Below are 20,589 nucleotides of genomic sequence, written 5' to 3'. Positions count from 1 at the left end.
TCAACAGGGGCTAGAACCGGTTCAGGGAAAAAATGAGGAACTGAATCAGAACTGAGAACAAAAGTGATCTATACTGCTCCAGACAGAACTGTTATTTTAAAAGCAGGTTAATTTTACATTCAGGGCATTTTTTGGGGGGTCCCACAAAAAACTCAACAAAGCACCTATGCAAATCCCTCACTCTGTCACTCAGAAATGTATTCCAGTGTCTGCCTGCCTGCCTGCCGAAAGTCTTTGTCAGTGTGTATGCGGGTGTGTAGGCAACCTAACCCCTCCGAAGCATATTCAGTTTCGATGTCACATCATAAATTACAACATGCAAAGCCACGGGTGGCAAGTAGCTTAGGTGTTAAGAGAGTTGGTCCAGTAACTGAAAGGTCGCTGGTTCAAATCCCAAGGTGAAAAGATCTGCTGTTCTTCCCTTGAGCAAGGCAGTTAGCCACTGTTAGCAGTTGATGTTATTCTTTAATAACACAGACCCCAAAGCAAATCAGGGGGAGGAAAATAGGTTTATTCACAGATGATAAATCATAGATGTTATGCTGAGAGGTAGATGGTAGATGTTCATGGTCCTCAGTGATTCTCTCTACAGAACAAAGGGACAGCATGTAATTTTATAACCCTATTTGGCTAATGGCCAAATAGCAAGTATCCTATTTCAGACTCAATATATAGACAAATTCCTCCCATGTCTCTGCATTAATCCCCTGGTTTCAAGAGAAATTGATATTTCACATAGATTTCTCTACGTAAGCATGTCCTGATTTTCAGGAAAAAGTTTGGGCATTTCAACTAGATATCCCTAATATGATGACTGCTGTGTACAACAGAAGATTATCAGGTTCTGATAATCTTACAATGCTTCTTCACCCGAGATTGGCCCCCAATTACTAATCAATCACTTTATTCTCCAGGCTCCACTTTGTCATCGAACTGGACAACCTTGCAATGAGTGACATGTATCCATCGTGATTTTCCCTGGACTTTTACTGCTGACCTCGTTATGAGCAAAACTTGATAAGGACCTTCCCATTTTGGCCCTAATGAGTCTGTTACATATTTTTTTACCATCATCCACTGTCCTGGTACAACGTCATGTCCCCCCCTCGGAAGATATTACCCACGCCTCTTTTACTTGTCTGTCTGCTTCCCCAAATGGCCAAATAACAAGCATCCTATTTCAGACTCAATATATAGACAAATTCCTCCCATGTCTCTGCATTAATCCCCATTACAGAAAAAACACAATTTCCAATGACCGTTAGTACTCTATTGACCTTTAGCACTCTTGACCTCTCGTACTCTGCATTGTGTATTTATCTTCGACATATTCTTACACCCCCAGCAAAAACTGCTCCACGGGCGCCGATGACGTTGATTAAGGAACACCCCCCAATATGCTTTACTTTCAGTCAATTATAGCTAGAAGTAATGTTGCCTGTTGCTTGGGAGACCTGTACAGGTTGTAAGCAAATTGGATAGATTGCAGCTAACGTTAGCTATCTCAAGTCCGACCAATAGTGTATATATATATATCATTGAGTCAGACATTGTAATCGGCTATAATTGAGAAGGTTGGAGTGAAAGCCATCCTGAAAGTACATCAGCTAGCAAACGCTACCTGTCTTAGAGATAGTGAAATGTGTTGTGTTGGCCTGTTGTGCACACAGGGTAAAGAGCCGCCCATGAATTGAGTCGGAAGCCGAGCTCCCCCACCTTAGCTCTAAATTAGTGAGAGTTTGCGGTGTAATTATTTGACCTACTAATTCTCAATGGGCTTTGGTCAAACGCACAACGTAAAAATGAAATGGCATTTCAGATAAACACATTATCTTTTGTTGTTCTTTCTTCTAATGGGAGTTATAAGGTAGAAACAGTAAAACTGTGTGATGTGACGATTGCACGATCCTTATCTCTGCACATGTACCTGCTGTTCAAGGGTCCGTTTCCACCCCTACCTCTTACTTCCACTTCTAACATTGTCTATGATTATTCATTTTTGAGGACACAACTGTACTCAAACTACAAGAAATGGACAACTGTTAAGTATTTCATAGCTTGTAGTCCTGCTGGCAATATCACATGCCTATTTAACGTCAAAAGGCTGGGGTGCTCGTGCATCTGATGTGAAGATTGTCAGAGAGTCTGGCTGTATCTCTCCTCCTCATCCTGGTGACCAGGTATGTATAATATAGGCCTGGGTGCCTGGACTCTTTAAGCTGATCTGTCAAATCTTGTTTCTTTTCCCAGAGGAGTTGGCAAAACAGCTCCAAGGAATCTGGCACCTTGACTGTATTTCATTCAGGTAAAGAAGACATATAATTTCTGATCTTGGCTGATTGTTTTTTTTTGTGATTTCAGATCTCGGCTGACCGAGGTTTTACCCTCAGAGACGACTTTGCTCTAATTGGAGTCCATTTCCTCACCCCAGCCTTCACGTGGCAGAAGCCAACTCCCAGTGAAAGAGGTGGAAGAATCAAGAGTCAAATTCAATGTTCGGATTTATACTGGTATGCTTTTTATGCAATATTAGAATGGAATTTCACTGGGACATCTACTAATTCATATTAAGCAGTGCCACGCACACACTGTAAACAATGCTGCAACATATGTACAGTACGTTTGCATGACACACTCCATCTCTGCAATATCCCTATACTGTACATATACCTCTGACAATCTGAATATACTGTACATATGTCACGTTCCTGACCTGTTTTCCTTTGTTATGTATTTGTTTTAGTTGGTCAGGGCGTGAGTTGGGTGGGTTGGTCTAGGTTTGATTTTCTATGTTGGGATTTTGTGTTCGGCCTGGTATGATTCTCAATCAGAGACAGCTGTGAATCGTTGTCCCTGATTGAGAGTCATACTAAGGCAGCCAGGGTTTCACTTGTGTTTTTGTGGGTGTTTGTTCCTGTGTCAGTGTTTGGGCCACACAGGACTGTTTCAGGTTAGTCACGTTTATTGGGTTTCGTAATTTGTAGTGTTTGTTGTTTTTCCATTAAAACATGAATACTTACCACTCCGCATCTTGGTCCGATCCATGCTCCTCCTCGTCTGAGGAGGAGAACGACTACGACAGCCGTTACAGAAACACCCACCAAAACAGGACCAAGCGGATTGGAGAAGGAAGGCAAGAACAACAGCAATGGGGAAAAGAGGAATGGACTTGGGAGGAAATCCTAGACGGTAAAGGACCCTGGGCAGAGCCAGTGGAGTGTCGCCGCCCCAAAGCGGAGCTGGAGGCAGCGAAAGCGGAGAGGAGGTATTACGAGGCGAAAGCAAGGCAGAGCGGCTGGAAGCCCGAGAGGCTCACCCAAAAATTTCTTGGGGGGGGGCTAAGAGGTAGTGGGCCGAGGGCAGGTAGGAGACCTGCGCCCACTTCCCAGGCTAACCGTGGAGTGAGAGGGCGTCGTACTGGTCAGACACCGTGTTATGCGATGGAGCGCACGGTGTCCCCAGTACGCGTGCTTAGCCCAGTGCGGGCTATTCCACCTTGCCGCACTGGTAGGGCTAGGTTGGGCATCGAGCCGGGTGCCATGAAGCCGGCCCAACATATCTGGCCTCCAGTACGTCTCCTCGGGCCGGCGTACATGGCACCAGCCTTACAGGTGGTGTCCCCGGTTCGCCTGCATAGCCCAGTGCGGGCTATTCCACCTCGCCGCACTGGCAGGGCTACGGGGACCATTCAACCTGGTAGGGTTGGGGAGGCTCGGTGCTCAAGAGCGCGTGTCCTCCCTCACGGTCCGGTATATCCGGCGCCACCTTCCCACCCCAGCCCAGTACCATCAGTGCCAACACCACGCACCAGGCTTCCAGTGCGTTTCCAGAGCCCTGTTCCTCCTCCACGCACTCTCCCTGTGGGGCGTGTCTCCAGCCCAGTGCCTCCAGTTCCGGCACCACGCACCAGGCCTACTGTGCGCCTCAGCAGGTCAGAGTCGGCCGTCTGCCCAACGCCGCCTGCGCTGCTTGCCTGCTCAGCGCTGCCTGAACTGTCTGCCTGCCCAGCGTGGTCTGAACTGTCTGCCTGCCCAGCGCTGCCCGTCTGTCCCGAGCCATCAGAGCTGCCCGTCTGCCCAACGCTGTCTGAACTGTCCGTCTGCCAAGCGCCGCATGAACTGCCCGTCTGCCATGAGCCTGCAAAGCCGCCCGTCTGCCATGAGCCTATAGAGCCGTCCGCCAGACAGGAGCCGCTAGAGCCTTCCGCCAGACAGGAGCCGTTAGAGCCTTCCGCCAGACAGGAGCAGCCAAAGCCTTCCGCCAGACAGGATCAGCCAGAGCCTTCCGCCAGACAGGATCAGCCAGAGCCTTCCGCCAGCCAAGACCAGCCAGTGCCGTCCAGCCAGGACCAGCCAGTGCCGTCCAGCCAGGACCAGCCAGAGCCGTCCAGCCAGGACCAGCCAGAGCCGTCCAGCCAGGACCAGCCAGAGCCGTCCAGCCAGGACCAGCCAGAGCCGTCCAGCCAGGACCAGCCAGAGCCGTCCAGCCAGGACCAGCCAGAGCCGTCCAGCCAGGAGCTGCCAGCCAGGATCCGCCAGAGCCAGCCAGCCAGGATCCGCCAGAGCCAGCCAGCCAGGATCCGCCAGAGCCAGCCAGCCAGGATCCGCCAGAGCCTTCCGCCAGCCAGGATCCGCCAGAGCCTTCCGCCAGCCAGGATCCGCCAGAGCCTTCTGCCAGCCAGGATCCGCCAGAGCCTTCCGCCAGCCAGGATCCGTCCCTCAGTCCGGAGCTGCCCCTTATCCTGGTGCTGCCCCTTATCCTGGTGCTGCCCCTTATCCTGGTGCTGCCCCTTATCCTGGTGCTGCCCCTCAGTCAGGTGCTACCCCTCAGTCAGCTGCTACCCCTCAGTCTGTTACTGCCCTTTGGAATAGTGGGATTGACATGGAGGGTGAAGATTGGGAGGAGGCCACGGAAGCGGGGGTTGACTATGGTGGGGTGGGGACCACGACCAGCGCCAGAGCCGCCACCGTGGACAGACGCCCACCCAGACCCTCCCCTAGACTTTGTGCTGGTGCGCCCGGAGTTCGCACCTTAAGGGGGGGGTTCTGTCACGTTCCTGACCTGTTTTCCTTTGTTATGTATTTGTTTTAGTTGGTCAGGGCGTGAGTTGGGTGGGTTGGTCTAGGTTTGATTTTCTATGTTGGGATTTTGTGTTCGGCCTGGTATGATTCTCAATCAGAGACAGCTGTGAATCGTTGTCCCTGATTGAGAGTCATACTAAGGCATACTAAGGTTTGTTCCTGTGTCAGTGTTTGGGCCACACAGGACTGTTTCAGGTTAGTCACGTTTATTGGGTTTCGTAATTTGTAGTGTTTGTTGTTTTTCCATTAAAACATGAATACTTACCACTCCGCATCTTGGTCCGATCCATGCTCCTCCTCGTCTGAGGAGGAGAACGACTACGACAGCCGTTACAACATATACCTCTGACAATCTGAATATACTGTACATATCTCTGACAATCTGAACTCCCCTGGAATATCTCAACTGCATTAGGCATTTGCTCCCACACACTTTGTTTTGCATACTTTTTAACTTTCAATTCTTGTGTTGTGACCTTTACTATGCTTATGTGCTATGTGTATGTACTACAATTAGACTATGTGTAAGTTGTTCTGTCCGTGTTCTGTCCGTATAGTTTGTCTGTATTGTATACGCTGCAGCACCATTTCACCAGGTCAAATATCTGGCGATTAAAGGTGATTGTGATTCCATAGAGAGGGTGATGGGTGTCCTAAAGGGAAGATTCCATATCCTCCATGAGCCACTTCGACTTTGCTTCTTGAAGACCCTGAGGGATGAGGTTGACAAGCGAGAAGAGACCCTGAGGGATGAGGTTGACAAGCGAGAAGAGACCCTGAGGGATGAGGTTGACAAGCGAGAAGAGACCCTGAGGGATGAGGTTGACAAGCGAGAAGAGACCCTGAGGGATGAGGTTGACAAGCGAGAAGAGACCCTGAGGGATGAGGTTGACAAGCGAGAAGAGACCCTGAGGGATGAGGTTGACAAGCGAGAAGAGACCCTGAGGGATGAGGTTGACAAGCGAAAAGAGACCCTGAGGGATGAGGTTGACAAGCGAGAAGAGACCCTGAGGGATGAGGTTGACAAGCGAGAAGAGACCCTGAGGGATGAGGTTGACAAGCGAGAAGAGACCCTGTGGGATGAGGTTGACAAGCGAGAAGAAACCCTGAGGGATGGGGTTGACAAGCGAGAAGAGACAAAATAGTACACGTATGTGCTGCTTTGGTGAACATGTCTGATAGTGTTGTTTACAAGAAGACAACTAAATGAATGTGACTGCCAAAGTGATGCCAAAGTGATGCCAAAGTAATCCTGAAATGGCAATCTTATTTTTCACCAGCCCATATTTTTGGAGTAATTTGAATCAGTTAATTTTCTAAAAACTGTTTTATCTGTTTAACCTACATGACTGCCGTCATTTCTTTGAATCAGTTCATTATAATACTGTTTGATATGATTAAATTATTACATTTTGTCTTTGAATCAGTTCATTATCACTCCCCCCTATCTGAGATTTCTACTGCAGCCCTCATCCTCCACATTCAACACCCGTTCTGCCAGTCACATTCTGTTAAAGGTCCCCAAAGCACACACATCCCTGGGTCACTCGTCTTTTCAGTTCGCTGCAGCTAGCGACTTGAACGAGCTGCAACAAACACTCAAACTGGACAGTTTTATCTCAATCTTTTCATTCAAAGACTTAATCATGGACACTCTTATTGACAGTTGTGGCTGCTTTGCGTCATGTATTGTTGCCTCTATCTTCTTGCACTTTGTGCTGTTGTCTGTGCCCAATAATGTTTGTACCCTGTTTTGTGCTGCTACCATGTACTGCTGCCATGTTGTGTTGCTACCATGTTGTTGTCATGTTGTATTGCTACCATGCTGTGTTGTCATGTGTTGCTATGTTGTCTTAGGTCTCTCTTTATGTAGTGTTGTGATGTCTCTCTTGTCGTGATGTGTGTTTTGTCCTATATTTTTATTTAATACATTTTTATTTCTAATCCCAGCCCTCGTCCATGCAGGAGGCATTTTGCCTTTTGGTATGCCATCATTGTAAATACGAATTTGTTCTTAACTGACTGCCCTAGTTAAATAAAGGTTAAATAAAAATAAAAATAAAAATTATAACACAAATAAAAATTTGATTTATTATATTTATATGTATTTTTTTTTTAGTGGCGATTTTAGCATGTAAATCTTGGTGGGGCAAAAAAAGAACACAAATAAGTGGGATGCATGCCAGCAAAGCCACTACACAACATAACACGAAACAATACATTAATTGCACTACAACGGCGACAAACGGTGCCCACAAACTGCATAAAGCTGTCCCAACAGCAGTCCCAACATCATACCACTGCTACATCTGGCTATCAGCGGAGCCTTGTCTGGCAGCGAAACAGTTAATTCAGCCTCATTTACTGCCTTTTAAAAAACATAGCAGATATGGCTGACTTGCTTAAACAAATGTGGTTTCTAATGACAATTGAGATGTACAAACTATGGCATGAGGGGACGACAAGCCGATGAGAGTCAATCCGTAATTTCGATTAAGACATTAATGAGCAAGCTAGGACGGACAAAGTCAATATAATTATTTGTTTAGCACTTTTGAAATATACAGCGACAGAATTAAAAACATGGGCCATTCTTACAGTGTTCTCCCTGTACACCAAGTCAGAACCGTAGGATAAATAATGGTATTACTTTCTTAGCTACAGTATACATATCACCCTTGCATATTACATCATTGATGCAGCTGCATACAAGACATTTTTGGACTCACCTTGTTGTGCTGTGCTCACTTGAACAGGAAGGTGGCACGGCGGTCCCTCGTGGGCAAATTTTGTCATCAAAGTCTGGCATTCTCTGGATTTATGGTGCTTTCAAGACAACTGGGAACTAAAGGTTGAATCATGATGACGTCAGTGATCTTCAGGTTGTAGCTCTAGAAAGAGGCCCATTCATTCTGACAACAATGCCTTACTGTACGTCATTGAAATTTGAGTCAAATATAACCTATTTTTAAAACCTCTTATAAAGTTGGTTGTAAAGCATAAACTGGATATTTAATATTTTTGACTGATATTATGATTGTTTGTTTCATATCTGCAAAGCAGTTAAAACACTGTCAGTTCCACTTTAATGTAGGCTAAAAACAATTGAGAGAAAGCTATTAATACAGCCTCAGATCTTGGAATATGGGCCAGACAGCCTATGGGTCAGACAGCCTATGGGCCAGACAGCTAATTAGGCATTTATAAGTGATATTATTAAGAATAAATAGCTAATTTGAAATGCTGAAACTAGCCAACCTGGTTAACTATCATCAGTGACTTAGTTGGAAGGGAGGTGTTAGCTAATGGCTATTACAGTATGTTTTCTATTATTGACAATTAATACATATTAATGATAAATTGTCACGTTCCTGACCTGTTTTCTGTTGTTTGGTATGTGTTTAATTGGTCAGGGCGTGAGTTTTGGGTGGGTAGTCTAGGTTATGTGTTTTCTATGTTGGGTTAATGGGTTGCCTGGTATGGCTCTCAATTAGAGGCAGGTGTTTGGCGTTTCCTCTGATTGAGAGTCATATTAAGGTAGGTTGTTTCACATTGTTTGTTGTGGGTGGTTGTCTTCCGTGTCAGTACATGTTACCACACGGGACTGTTTTCGGTTTGTCTGTTCCTGTTCGTGTGTTCTTCGTTTCATGTAAGTTCGTAAGTTTAGGTCTGTTTAGTTCGTTTTGTTATTTTGTTTTCTAAAGTGTTATTTTGTGTTTCGTCGTTTGTCTAATAAATCATTATGTCCACATACCTCGCTGCGTGTTGGTCTGATCCATGCTCCTCGCTACATACATTACATAAATTACCTGGAGATTCTGATCCCCTGTTCACACACCTGTATGTCATTATCACATACTATTTAGTTCAGTCCTTTGCACCCCATCATTGTAAGGTATTGTTTGTTTTGTGACACACTTCTATTCGGAGCGCTGTGGTTCCCCGTAACTTAATCCTCCCGTGTATGATAGTTTTTGCCTGCCTCACTAACGACACATTTTGCCTATTCCCTGCCTGTACTTTAGCCTATCGGATTTCCTGTTATCAACCTATTGCCTGATCTCCCGGATGACGTTACTAGCCTTTTCCCTGCCTGTACTGTTGCCTTTTTGGACCCCCTGTGTATGACCTTCTGCCTGCCCCTGGACCCAGCTACCTGCCTCCTCCTGTTGTACTTTACAAACGAACACCTGCAGCGCCCTGCGCTTGAAACCAGCTTTCTATCTCCCATCGTGCTCATTACAACTATATGATTCCGTATGTGTTATTTCATAGTTTTTATGTCTTCACTATTATTCTACAATGTAGAAAATAGTAAAAATAAAGGAAAGCCCTGGAATGAGTAGGTGTGTCCAAACCTTTGACTGGTACTGTATATTTTCACCTCTCCTTGGCAGTAAGGCTGGACAAATAGATTCTGGATTTTCTGGATAAAAAAATAAAATAAATGTAATGTATTTATCAAGTAAATACATAGTTGAAGTAGCTAGATACTTTTTCCTAATTTTTGCAATGAGGGCCAATGGGTAAGCAAGGGTTACGGCAGGTTCGTGTCCCCTAACTGTGGGTGGAGTCTCCAACCAAGGGGTGTGGCCAACAGTCCAGTAGTGTAGCTACTGTCATTACAAGAGTGATTCAAAATTCTTGAGAGATATTTAATTAGAGAAGAATGGTTTAACCTTTTCAGTGCTAGTTAAGGACACTATGGTTATCACATTTCACATTGGATTTACAGTATTAACTACAAAAAGGAAAGACGTGTTTTTATTTTAATTCTAGTGCCGCTCTGCACACAAGCTTGTTAGCTAGCTAGCTAGTCCAACGTTAAGACAATTCTCTGAAGTTCAAAGACATTAAAAGTTCCTTCATAGACGTTGCTCATCAGTAGGTATAATTATGTGGGTCTAATTTAGATAATGCATGTCATAACAACAAGATGCCCTGGGCTTCAAGCCGAGCCTCCACCCTCTCTCGCTCTCTCCCCACTCTCAAAATTTCAGTCACATCTTGCGCCATAGACTCGTCTATCCAATTCATTTAAATAGCTTTCCCGCTCCATAGCAAGCTGCTCTAGGAAAGGAGGGATACCTAGTCAGTTGTACAACTGAATGCCTTCAACTGAAATATATCTTCCGCATTTAACACAACCCTTCTGAATCAGAGAGGTGTGGATGGCTGCCTTAATCAACATCCACGTCTTCAGCGCCCGGGGAACAGTGGGTTAACTGCCTTATTCAGGGGCAGAACGACAGATTTTTACCTTGTTAGCTCTGGAATTTAATCCAGCAACCTTCAGGTTACTGGCCCAACATTCTAACCACTAGGCTACCTGCCACCCTGATTGGTGAAAACATGTCATGTCGAGCTAAATGTAAATAAATATATATTTCAGAGGTTTCAAAAGGAACAGAAAGGAACGATATAAACCGTTACTTTTGTTTTGTTCGAACCGGTTCAGAAGTTTATTTTGCTGGTCAGAAAAATGTAATGGCACAAAGAATAATGGTTCTATTCAGAACGAAATGATTGGAAAATAATTTTGGTTCAAACACCTGATTATCACTGTCCCATGTCATCCTATTAATGTGGTCACCAATATGCCCACAGGCCCAGTTATTCAATAAAGCTTACCGTGCGCTCTGCCTCCTCTTCTTGATTGATGGTACTTGGCCCATGTCATCTCAAAGAGCTAAATCAGTTATTCAAAGAATATTATAAACTGGGTGGTTTGAGCCCCGAATGTTGATTGGCTGAAAGCCGTGGTATATCAGACCGTATACAACGGGTATGACGAAACATTTATTTTTACTCTTCTAATTACATTGGTAACCAGTTTATAATAGCCATAAGGCACCTCCGGGGGGGGGGGGGGGGGGGGGGTGCTCTATGGCCAATATACCTCAGTGTTGCATCGTGCCGAAGAACAGCCCTTAGCCGTGGTATATTGGCTATATACCACCCCCTCGGGCCTTATTGCTTAAATATCCTGACGTGGTGACAAAGCCACGGGGCAAAAGTTCACAGACACACTCCTTCCGACCACACTCTTTTTTTTCTTAAAAAAAAGAAGTATTTATTGAATATCCAAAACATACAATATATTTGCAGTGAAGCCGCTCAACAACTACATCATACCAGTCATCCAACAGATTCACATTCAGAGTGACACACAGAAGCATCCAAGGTCAATGCCCTGCTCAAGGGCACGTTGACAAATCTACCACCAGGCTAAAAAACGTGAACCCGAACCCTCCAAGATCTCCCCACAGTTCCCCGATAGCTGTCCCTCAACCATTCGAGACCCCTCACACAGTCCCCCCTAAGAAGAAAAAAAATAAAGAAAAAATAAAATGAATTCCATTCCCCACCCCCAAGAACCCCAAAACCTCCGACCACGCTCTTGTCTCTCACCCCAAAACCTTTACAAAACACCACACTTCATATGAGTGCTCACTGTAATATACACTATATATACAAAAGTATGTGGACACCATTTCAAATTAGTGGATTCGGCTATTTCAGCCGTACCCGTTGCTGATAGGTGTATAAAATCGAAAACACAGCCATGCAATCTCCATTGACAAACATTGGCAGTAGAATGGCCTTACTAAAGAGCGCAGTGACTTTCAACGTAGCACAGTCATAGGATGACAACTTTCCAACAAGTAATTTCGTCAAATTTCCTCCCTGTTTGAGCTGGCCCGGCCAACTGTAAGTGCTGTTTTGTGAAGTGGAAACGTCTAGGAGCAACAACAGCTCAGCCACGAAGTGATAGGCCACACAAGCTCACAGAATGGAGCCGCCGAGTGCTGAAGTGCGTAGCGCGTAAAAATCATTTGTCCTCGGTTGCAACACTCACTACTGAGTTCCAAACTGCCTCTGGAAGCAATGTCAGGACAATAACTGTTTGTCGGGAGCTTCATGAAATGGGTTTCCATGGCCGAGCAGCCGCAGAAAAGCCTAAAATCACCATGCGCAATGCCAAGTGTCGGCTGGAGGGGTGTGTCATGACGTTGGCCTGTGGGTAAGGTTTATGAACCCCCCATAAATACCTTTCTCCCTTCCCTCTCTCTCTTGACTCTACAGAGGGACTCTTGAATGGCCTTTGTTTAACAGAGTCTGGGAACATCAAAGAAGTTGGGGGGAAATGAACCATATTTTGGTAATCCGATCAGTTGAACATATGCGTTGGTACTTAATGAATATGATGTCAGTTCGGTTGTCATCTGAGACATTCTCATCAATGATAGGATGACATAAACTCTAAAGTGGAAAGTCTACACATTATAGTTATCAGATTCACATGCAATTTAAATGTTTGAATATAAAATTATTGGTGAAAAGATGTAATTTTAGCTTCCAAATGAGAGATTTGGGTTTTCATAAGGTTAGGGCTCTGCTCAATCAGTGGCCTGCCCCTGTGAAGAGACATGGGTTATAAAACTATGAAAACACACTCTTCTCCCTCCACTATATAAAGCCCTTGACGAAAATGTAACCTTCTGTTCCGAGGACGACGGTCCATACGTTAAAAAGGACTAACATGTGCAACTACAGAACTAAGCCAACCTCAGCGTGAGCTTTGGTTGTGAATGGTATGAACTTTGAACTCTTATTCACTAAAGAAGTGAGACATCCTAGCCGTCGAGTTAGCAACAGCAGCTGTAAACTTGGGCTAGGAAAGGACAGACAGAGTATCCCGTCTACCACACAACGACGACACTACAATGTATTCTGTTCACCACCAGAGACACTCTTCAAAGGACAAAGGATTCTGTTGGGCAACACGGCCTTCCATCTACCACCAACCTATTGAAGCGCAGCTCAGAGTAAATATGTATTGCATTTTCCTTTTCCAAATGGGCGGTAATTTAGAATGCATAGGATATTGTATTTACGATAGCACAGCTTCTCCCTTTGTTCCTTAGTCTTCCCGCTCTTTTAACTCAAATCCAACCCATTTTCCTTTGTGTAACCAGCTGTCATATCTGCTCCATCCGCTAGGGACGTTTTCCTTTATGACATAATTTGTAATCAAGGTATGATTCATTCTATGTATATGTAATTCTGTGTGATTAGTTAGGTATTTAATAAATACATAATTAAACCCAATTTTGTTTTGCTGATTCAACTTGTTAGCCAGGGTTCGTGAAGATAACCAAGAATTTACAACTTTCAGATGAGACTGAAATAAGGTGACGATTAATATTGACTGCTATTGATGTAAAATATTAAACTAGGTCTTTAAGAGATAACAGCTCTATAAATATTATTTTGTGGTGCCCCGACTTTCTAGTTAATTACATTTACATGATTAGCTCAATCAGGTAATATTAATTACAGAGAAAGGATTTTATAGAATAGCATGTCATATCACTTAATCCGGCATAGCCAAAGACACGACAGGTGTAAAGCTCTCTGCCATTGGATTCTGGAGCAGTGGAAACGCAAATTTATTTCCTTTACAGGGTAATTTTCTCTGCCTCTGTCATCCTTACCCGCACCTGCAGTCACATACCTCTTTCACTCCACGGGGAGTTGAGTGTAGCGGGGAGTTGAGTGTAGCAGGGTGTTGTGTTCCCTCCTCCAAGAGGTGTGCGTAACATAATGGGGGCTCATCCGGGATCATTAAACCCACTGGACCCTGCTGCTCTGAGCTCTGTGTGATTGGTGATTGAGGTGTGGTGGTAGGTTGTGAGTTTGGATGACTTGTTTAGTTTGCGTGTGTTAAGTAGGCTGCTGTGTACAAAATGGCAGCCTCAGCAGTCTCCCGGTTTATTGAAGCGCCCTCTGTTGATCGGTTGGTGGGGTTGCGTAAAGTAGACCTTTGCGCTATAGCTGACCATTATGGACTCTTCGTCCCTGAGAAAGCCCTAAAGGCTGAGATTTTGGTGCTAGTCAGGGAGGGTTTAATGAGAAAACAAATTTTCTTGTTGAAAGATGAGGAGAGGGAGGCTTCAGGAGAGGAGATGGGTAGACCTTCCGATGTCAAGTCGGAGGACGGCGCGGAGGAAGGAGTTGCTGATACCCCTTTACATTGCCCCGTTACGACCCATTATCTTCTGCTTCGGGTCGTTCAGACGGGACAGCCAAGCTAAAGGTGAGGCCGGCACATTTGGAAATGGCACAAAAAGATAAAGAGAGAGATAGACAGATTGATTTAGAAATTAGGAAAATGGAAATTGACAAGGAGGTGAGGATCCGACAACTGGATCTAGACGCTGGCTCCATTGCAATTCCACAACCTGCCCGTCATCAAGCCCACTTCGACGTGAGTAAAAATATTGCTTTAGTCCCTCCATTCCGGGAGTCGGAAGTTGATTCCTATTTCTCTGCGTTTGAGAGTGTGGCTGTAGCGCTGCATTGGCCACTCAAGGTTTGGCCGCTCCTGTTACAATGTAAATTGTCTGGGAAAGCCCAGAAAGTAGTAGCTGCTCTCTCCCTGGAAGACAGTTTACAGTATGATATAGCTAAAACAACCGTGTTGCGGGCTTATGAGTTGGTGCCTGAAGCTTATAGGCAGCACTTCAGGAACCACAATAAACCCTCTCACCGTACATTTGTTGAGTTTGCAAGGGACAAAGAGTCTCTGTTTAATCGCTGGTGTTCAGCTAGCAAAGCTAACACCTTTGCTGATATTCGGGAGTTGATGCTGTTGGAGGATTTTAAAAGCAACCTCCCTGATAGGATCGTAGTTCATTTAAATGAACAGAAAGTGGCAACTTGGCTCAGGCAGCAGTGTTGGCAGATGAGTACGCTTTGACACACAAGACGGTCTTTGGTGCGCCTCATTTTGAAGCATAAACCAAAACAGTCCCTGTCACTATCCCCAAAATTAAAAAGCATGGGTTTAGTCCACTCTTTGGCTCATCTGTTGGACCGAGTTATTGATTCAGCTTTTGGGAAACCGGATCCTATCTATGCTCCGTTTATCTCTGCCGGTTGTGTTTCCTTAACTGGAGAACAAGCGGATCAAAAGCCCATTCAAATCTTATGGGACCCCGGGGCGGCGCAGTCAGTAATCATTACTGATGCTTTACCCTGGTCTCCTGAAACGTATTGTGGCTCGCATGACATATTACAGGGCATAGAGATAAAAAAACGTACCTGTACCACTACACTGGGTCCACTTAGTGTCAGACATGGTATCAGGACGTTTCCGTGTTGGTATAGTGTCTACGCTGCCAGTAAAAGGAGTCACATTGCTACTAGGGAACGATATCGCTGGTGGTAACGTCACTCCTGTGTTAGAGGTAGTGGACAACCCAGAAATCAGAACTACAGATGAGAAATTGGTTCAAGCATTTCCCCATGTTTTTCCTGCTTGTGTGTTAACGAGGGCACAGTCTCGCAAGCTTGGAGATGTGGTGGATTTGTCTAGTTCCATTTTTGAGAATGTTGAGGTAGAAGACAATGCACCGGGTATTCCTTCTGCAAGGCCGACAGTTTTTACCCCCATAAAAACTAAGGCAGGGGAAAGTGAAATCGCGCCCCAATTACATGACATTCTTTTGTCTGTCACCCCCGAGAAGGTGATTGAATGTCAAAAGGGAGACACCAGTCTTCGCAAGTGTTTTGCTTCGGTAATTTCCATTGAGGAAGCAAAAACTAGAGGGACCGCCTACTTTATGGAAGCAGGAGTTTTGATGCGTAAATGGGAAGCTCATGACACTGTTAGTGACTGGAGTGAAGTGTGTCAAGTGGTTGTTCATACACCGTTCCGACAGCAGGTGCTCTTACTCGCCCATGACCAGGCGTGGTCCGGGGGGGATCACGAATACTTATAACCGAGTCCTTCAACATTTTTTCTGGCCAGGTTTGAAGTCTGATGTGGTCCAATTTTGTAAAACATGTCATGTATGTCAACTCACTGGGAAAGCGAATCAAACAGTTCCTCGTGCGCCGCTCTGCACGATTCCTGTGGTGGGGGAAGCGTTTGAATGAGTGATACTCGATTGTGTAGGTCCGTTGCCGAAAACCAGGTCAGGTAACCAGTTCTTACTAACAATAATGTGCAGTGCTACTCGATACCCAGAGGCTATCCCTCTCCGTACTATAACGGCTAAGACTGTGGTGAAGGCACTAGTGATGTTCTTCTCTACATTTGGACTCCCTAAAGTAATCTAAACTGATCAGGGAATCAACTTTATGTCAAAACTGTTCTCAAATGTGTTAAAGACACTGTGTATTTCCCATCAGGTCTCCAGTCCGTATCATCTGGAGAGTCAAGGGGCCCTCGAACACTGGCATCAGACGCTAAAGGCGATGCTACGCAAGTATTGCATGGATACCAGTACCGATTGGGATGAGGGGGTGCCCTTTGTTCTATTTGCTATCAGGGAAACAATACAAGAGTATTTAGGTTTCAGCCCTGCTGACCTTGTGTTTGGACACACCCCACGGGGTCCGCTAAAAGTTTGAAGGAGCATATCCTATCTCCTACACCCAGTAGCGCCCCTAAAAATGTGTTGACTTATTGCCAGTAAGATGCGGGAGAGACTGCACGCCGCATGTGCGTTAGCCCAAAAGTCTCTCTCCTCGTCTCAAAAGTGCATGAAGTTAGATTATGACAAAGAGGCTGTTGTCCGTTCTTTTCCACCAGGGGATCAAGTTTTAGCTTTGTTGCCAATCCCTGGCTCATCTCTGTCAGCACGTTTTTCTGGGCCATATCTTGTAGAAAAAAAACACGGTGACACCAATTATGTGATAAAGACCTCAGATCATAGGCGTTCTTCCCGTGTGTGTCATGTTAACATGCTGATAGCATATTATGTGAGTGATTCTCCAGACAGCTCGTCAGGTAAGCCGGTCCAGCCCGACGTCGCCAGTGTGGCTGCGGTGGTGCTGAAGCCTGACTGGGACCTAGAAGAGGATAAAGACTACGGGTTGGAGTTACGCCATATGTTACAGCAGTGTGAACGTTTATGTAATTCGGAGATGCTGAAAAAGTTACCCTCTCAAATGTAACATTTGGATAACGATCAAACTAATGATCTTATCCTATTGATAAATACTTTTCTCAATGCGTTTCAGGACGTTCCAAGTCGCACGTCCATCTTGGAACATGACGTGGATGTTGGGAACGCTGCTCCTATACGTCAGCATCCGTACCAGGTTAACTCTAAGAAAAGGGAGGTAATGAAAAGTGAGGTAACTTATTTATTACAGAATGACTTGGCAAAACCCAGTATCAGCTCCTGGAGTTCCCCGTGTATTTTCGTTCCTAAGGCTGACGGTACGTCCCGCTTATGTACGGACTATCGTCGCGTAAATGTCGTTACAAAGTCTGATTCTTTTCCTCTACCTCGCTTAGATGACTGCAGTGATAGAATTGGCTCTGCTGCTTACGTTAGTAAGTTAGACTTGCTAAAAGGTTATTGGCAGGTGCCTCTGACCTCTCGAGCTTCTGACATCTCGGCTTTTATGATGCCTGATAACTTCTTACAATACACTGTGATGCCCTTTGGAATGTGTAATGCACCTGTTACTTTTCAGCGCCTGGTTAACATTGTGTTCGCAGATTTGCCAATTTGTACTGCTTACCTTGACGATGTGGTGATTCATTCATCTACTTGGTCTGATAATTTTTTTTGTTGTTGTACTGCTTACCTTGACGATGTGGTGATTCATTCATCTACTTGGTCTGATCATCTCGCCACCTTGAAAAGTGTGTTTCAGCAGTTGGAGAATGCTTCTTTAACCCTCAATTTGGCCAAGTGTTAGTTTGGGAAGGCTACTTAGGGAAGCAGGTGGAATGAGGTTAAGTGCGCCCAGTAACTGGCAAAGTGGAAGCAATTATTGCTTTTCCTGCTCCCACGACTCGCCGCCAGTTGCGCAGATTCCTAGAGATGGTAGGGTACTATCGTACATTCTGAAATAATTTTTCGACAGTAGTAGCTCCCCTTACATCTCTGCTTAGTCCCAAAGTACCATTTAAGTGGTCCCTGGAATGTAACTATACTTTTGAGTCCGACAAAGCGCTACTTTGTAGTGGCCCAGTACTTGCCGCCCCAATTTTGATAAACCTTTTAAGTTGGAGGTAGACGCTAGTATAGTGGGGGTGGGTGCGGTTTTCTTGCAGGAAGATGAAGAGGGAGTGGATCGGCCCGTCAGTTTCTTCTCCCGTAAGTTCAACTCGTGTCAGTCAAGGTACTGCACCATTTATTGCTAGCCTTACAGTTTTTTGAGGTATATGTGGGCTCCAGTGCCTTGCCTGTACTGGTCTTCACGGACCATAATCCTTTGGTGTTTTTGAAGCAAATGTACAATCAGAACCGCTGCCGCATGCATTGGGCTCTGATTGTACAAGGATACAATGTACAGATTCACTATGTGAAGGGTTCGGCGAATGTGGTTACCAACGGTCTATCACGGGTTTAGTAACTGGGGATGCGTGTTGGTTTTTGTTGTTGCAAACTGGAAGTTTGCAGGTTATGGGGTGGGCGTGTTACATTCTCCAGTTTCTGTGTTGTTGTGGGTTTGTATGTGTTTGTGTGTATTTCAGGAAATGGCTTCCTGAAGTCCAAAGCAGCTGATTGGTCGGCCCCAGTGCAGATTGGAGCTCTGATCCCACCCTCTCGTTAGGGGATACAGCTGTCGGCAGTTACCAACTCCTCCATAGCTTTAAAAGCCAGTGTTCCTTTGTAGGAAGAGAGAGCTTCTTTGTATGTGCTATGTTGGTTGTAGGGTTGGTAAATTTGTTGTAAAGTATTTTGTAGCCTGTCCTGCAGAGGTATGTGTATGCCATAGGACTTAGTGTTTTTGGTTTATTGAAATAGTTTACTTATGTTAGTAATTATTCTGTTTTTGTTCCCAGGGGGGAAGAGACCTTGGGAGTGCTTAGGCAAGAGGCCTGGGCATACATATACCTGTAGTATTTACTATGTCTATGCACACTAGGTAAGACCTGGGCGGACCATCCCCTGTATTTTGGTGCGCCAGGTGGTGCTAAGATAGGTAGGTAAGGTAGGAGAGGGGGCTCTTTAACTTTAACTTTAACTTCTTTGGGCTGCAGGGGCAGTATTGAGTAGCTCTGATTAAGGGTGCCCATTTCAAACGGCCTCGTACTCAATTCTTGCTCGTACAATATGCATATTATTGTTATTATTGGATAGAAAACACTCTCTAGTTTCTATAGCCGTTGGAATTTTGTCTCTGAGTGAAACACAGCTCCTTCTACAGCACTTTTCCTGACAGGGAGTCAGATTTCAGAAATCTTGGCCCCTGATCTGGGGTCGGTTTTAAGGTCCCTGTAAATGCTATGAGGATACAAACACTGCTTACGTCTTCCCCTGGATGTCAGTACGTGGTGACGCTTTGAATGGAGTCGATTGCGCAATCATGGTATGTATAAAACAAGAAATACCGGAAGTACCGTTCTTTTCCTGCTGCGCCTGACGCACGATGTACGTTGGACCTGCTCTCTTTCCAAGCTTGGGTTTAGCCAGTAATATTTCGCCGGTCATGTTTTTACTCGTTAGAGGTGTTAAAAACATCATAAGGTAGTTAATTTAAACCGTTTTATAGCAATTTATATCCGTTTAGTGCGATTTTGAGGCAGTTCTATGTGATGCTCTTTGAAGCTTTGGGCACGTTTCGGGGTCCCGGTCGAACGTTAGTGGGCATTTCGACGGACAGAGGACATCTTTCGACCAAAAGAAGATTAGACCCAAGAAAGGATACATTGCCCAAGATTCTGATGGAAGATCACCTCACAGTAAGAAATATTTAATATGATAAATCGTTGTTCTGTCGAAAAATTTTAAACGCATATTCCGCCATTTTGTTTGGTATAGCTTCGCTTGGCGAACCCTGTATTGCACAGTAAGGATAATTTTAGAAATGTAATTCAGCGATTGCATTAAGAACTAATTTGTCTTTCGATTCCTGTCAACCCTGTATTTTTTAGTCAAGTATATGATTAGCTATTGATTAAACTAGATCACTCTGAAAGATGGCGACTGACATTTTCAGACTTGTTTTGCTACTATTTTCATTGTATAACCACGTTTTTTTATGGCTAAATATGCACATTTTCGAACAAACTCTATATGTATGTTGTAATATGATGTTACAGGAGTGTCATCGGAAGAATTCTGAGAAGGTTAGTGAAAAAATTAATATATTTTGGCGATGATAACGATATCGCTCTCTTTGGCTTGAATTCATGCTGGGGTAACGTTTGCATATGTGGTATGCTAATATAACGATTTATTGTGTTTTCGCTGTAAAACACTTAGAACATCTGAAATATTGTCTGAATTCACAAGATCTGTGTCTTTCCATTGCTGTGAGCTGTATATTTTTATGAAATGTTTTATGATGAGTAAATTGGTAAAACACGTTGCTCTCTGTAGTAATTCTAGTCGAGTTGTGATGGTGGGTGCAATTGTAAACTATGATTTCTACCTGAAATATGCACATTTTTCTAACAAAACCTATCCTATACAATAAATATGTTATCAGACTGTCATCTGATGAGGTTTTTTCTTGGTTAGTGGCTATCAAT

Source organism: Salvelinus namaycush, chromosome 31 (assembly GCF_016432855.1).
Source record: "Salvelinus namaycush isolate Seneca chromosome 31, SaNama_1.0, whole genome shotgun sequence".
NCBI lineage: Eukaryota > Metazoa > Chordata > Actinopteri > Salmoniformes > Salmonidae > Salvelinus > Salvelinus namaycush.
This window is presented reverse-complemented; position numbering follows the sequence as displayed.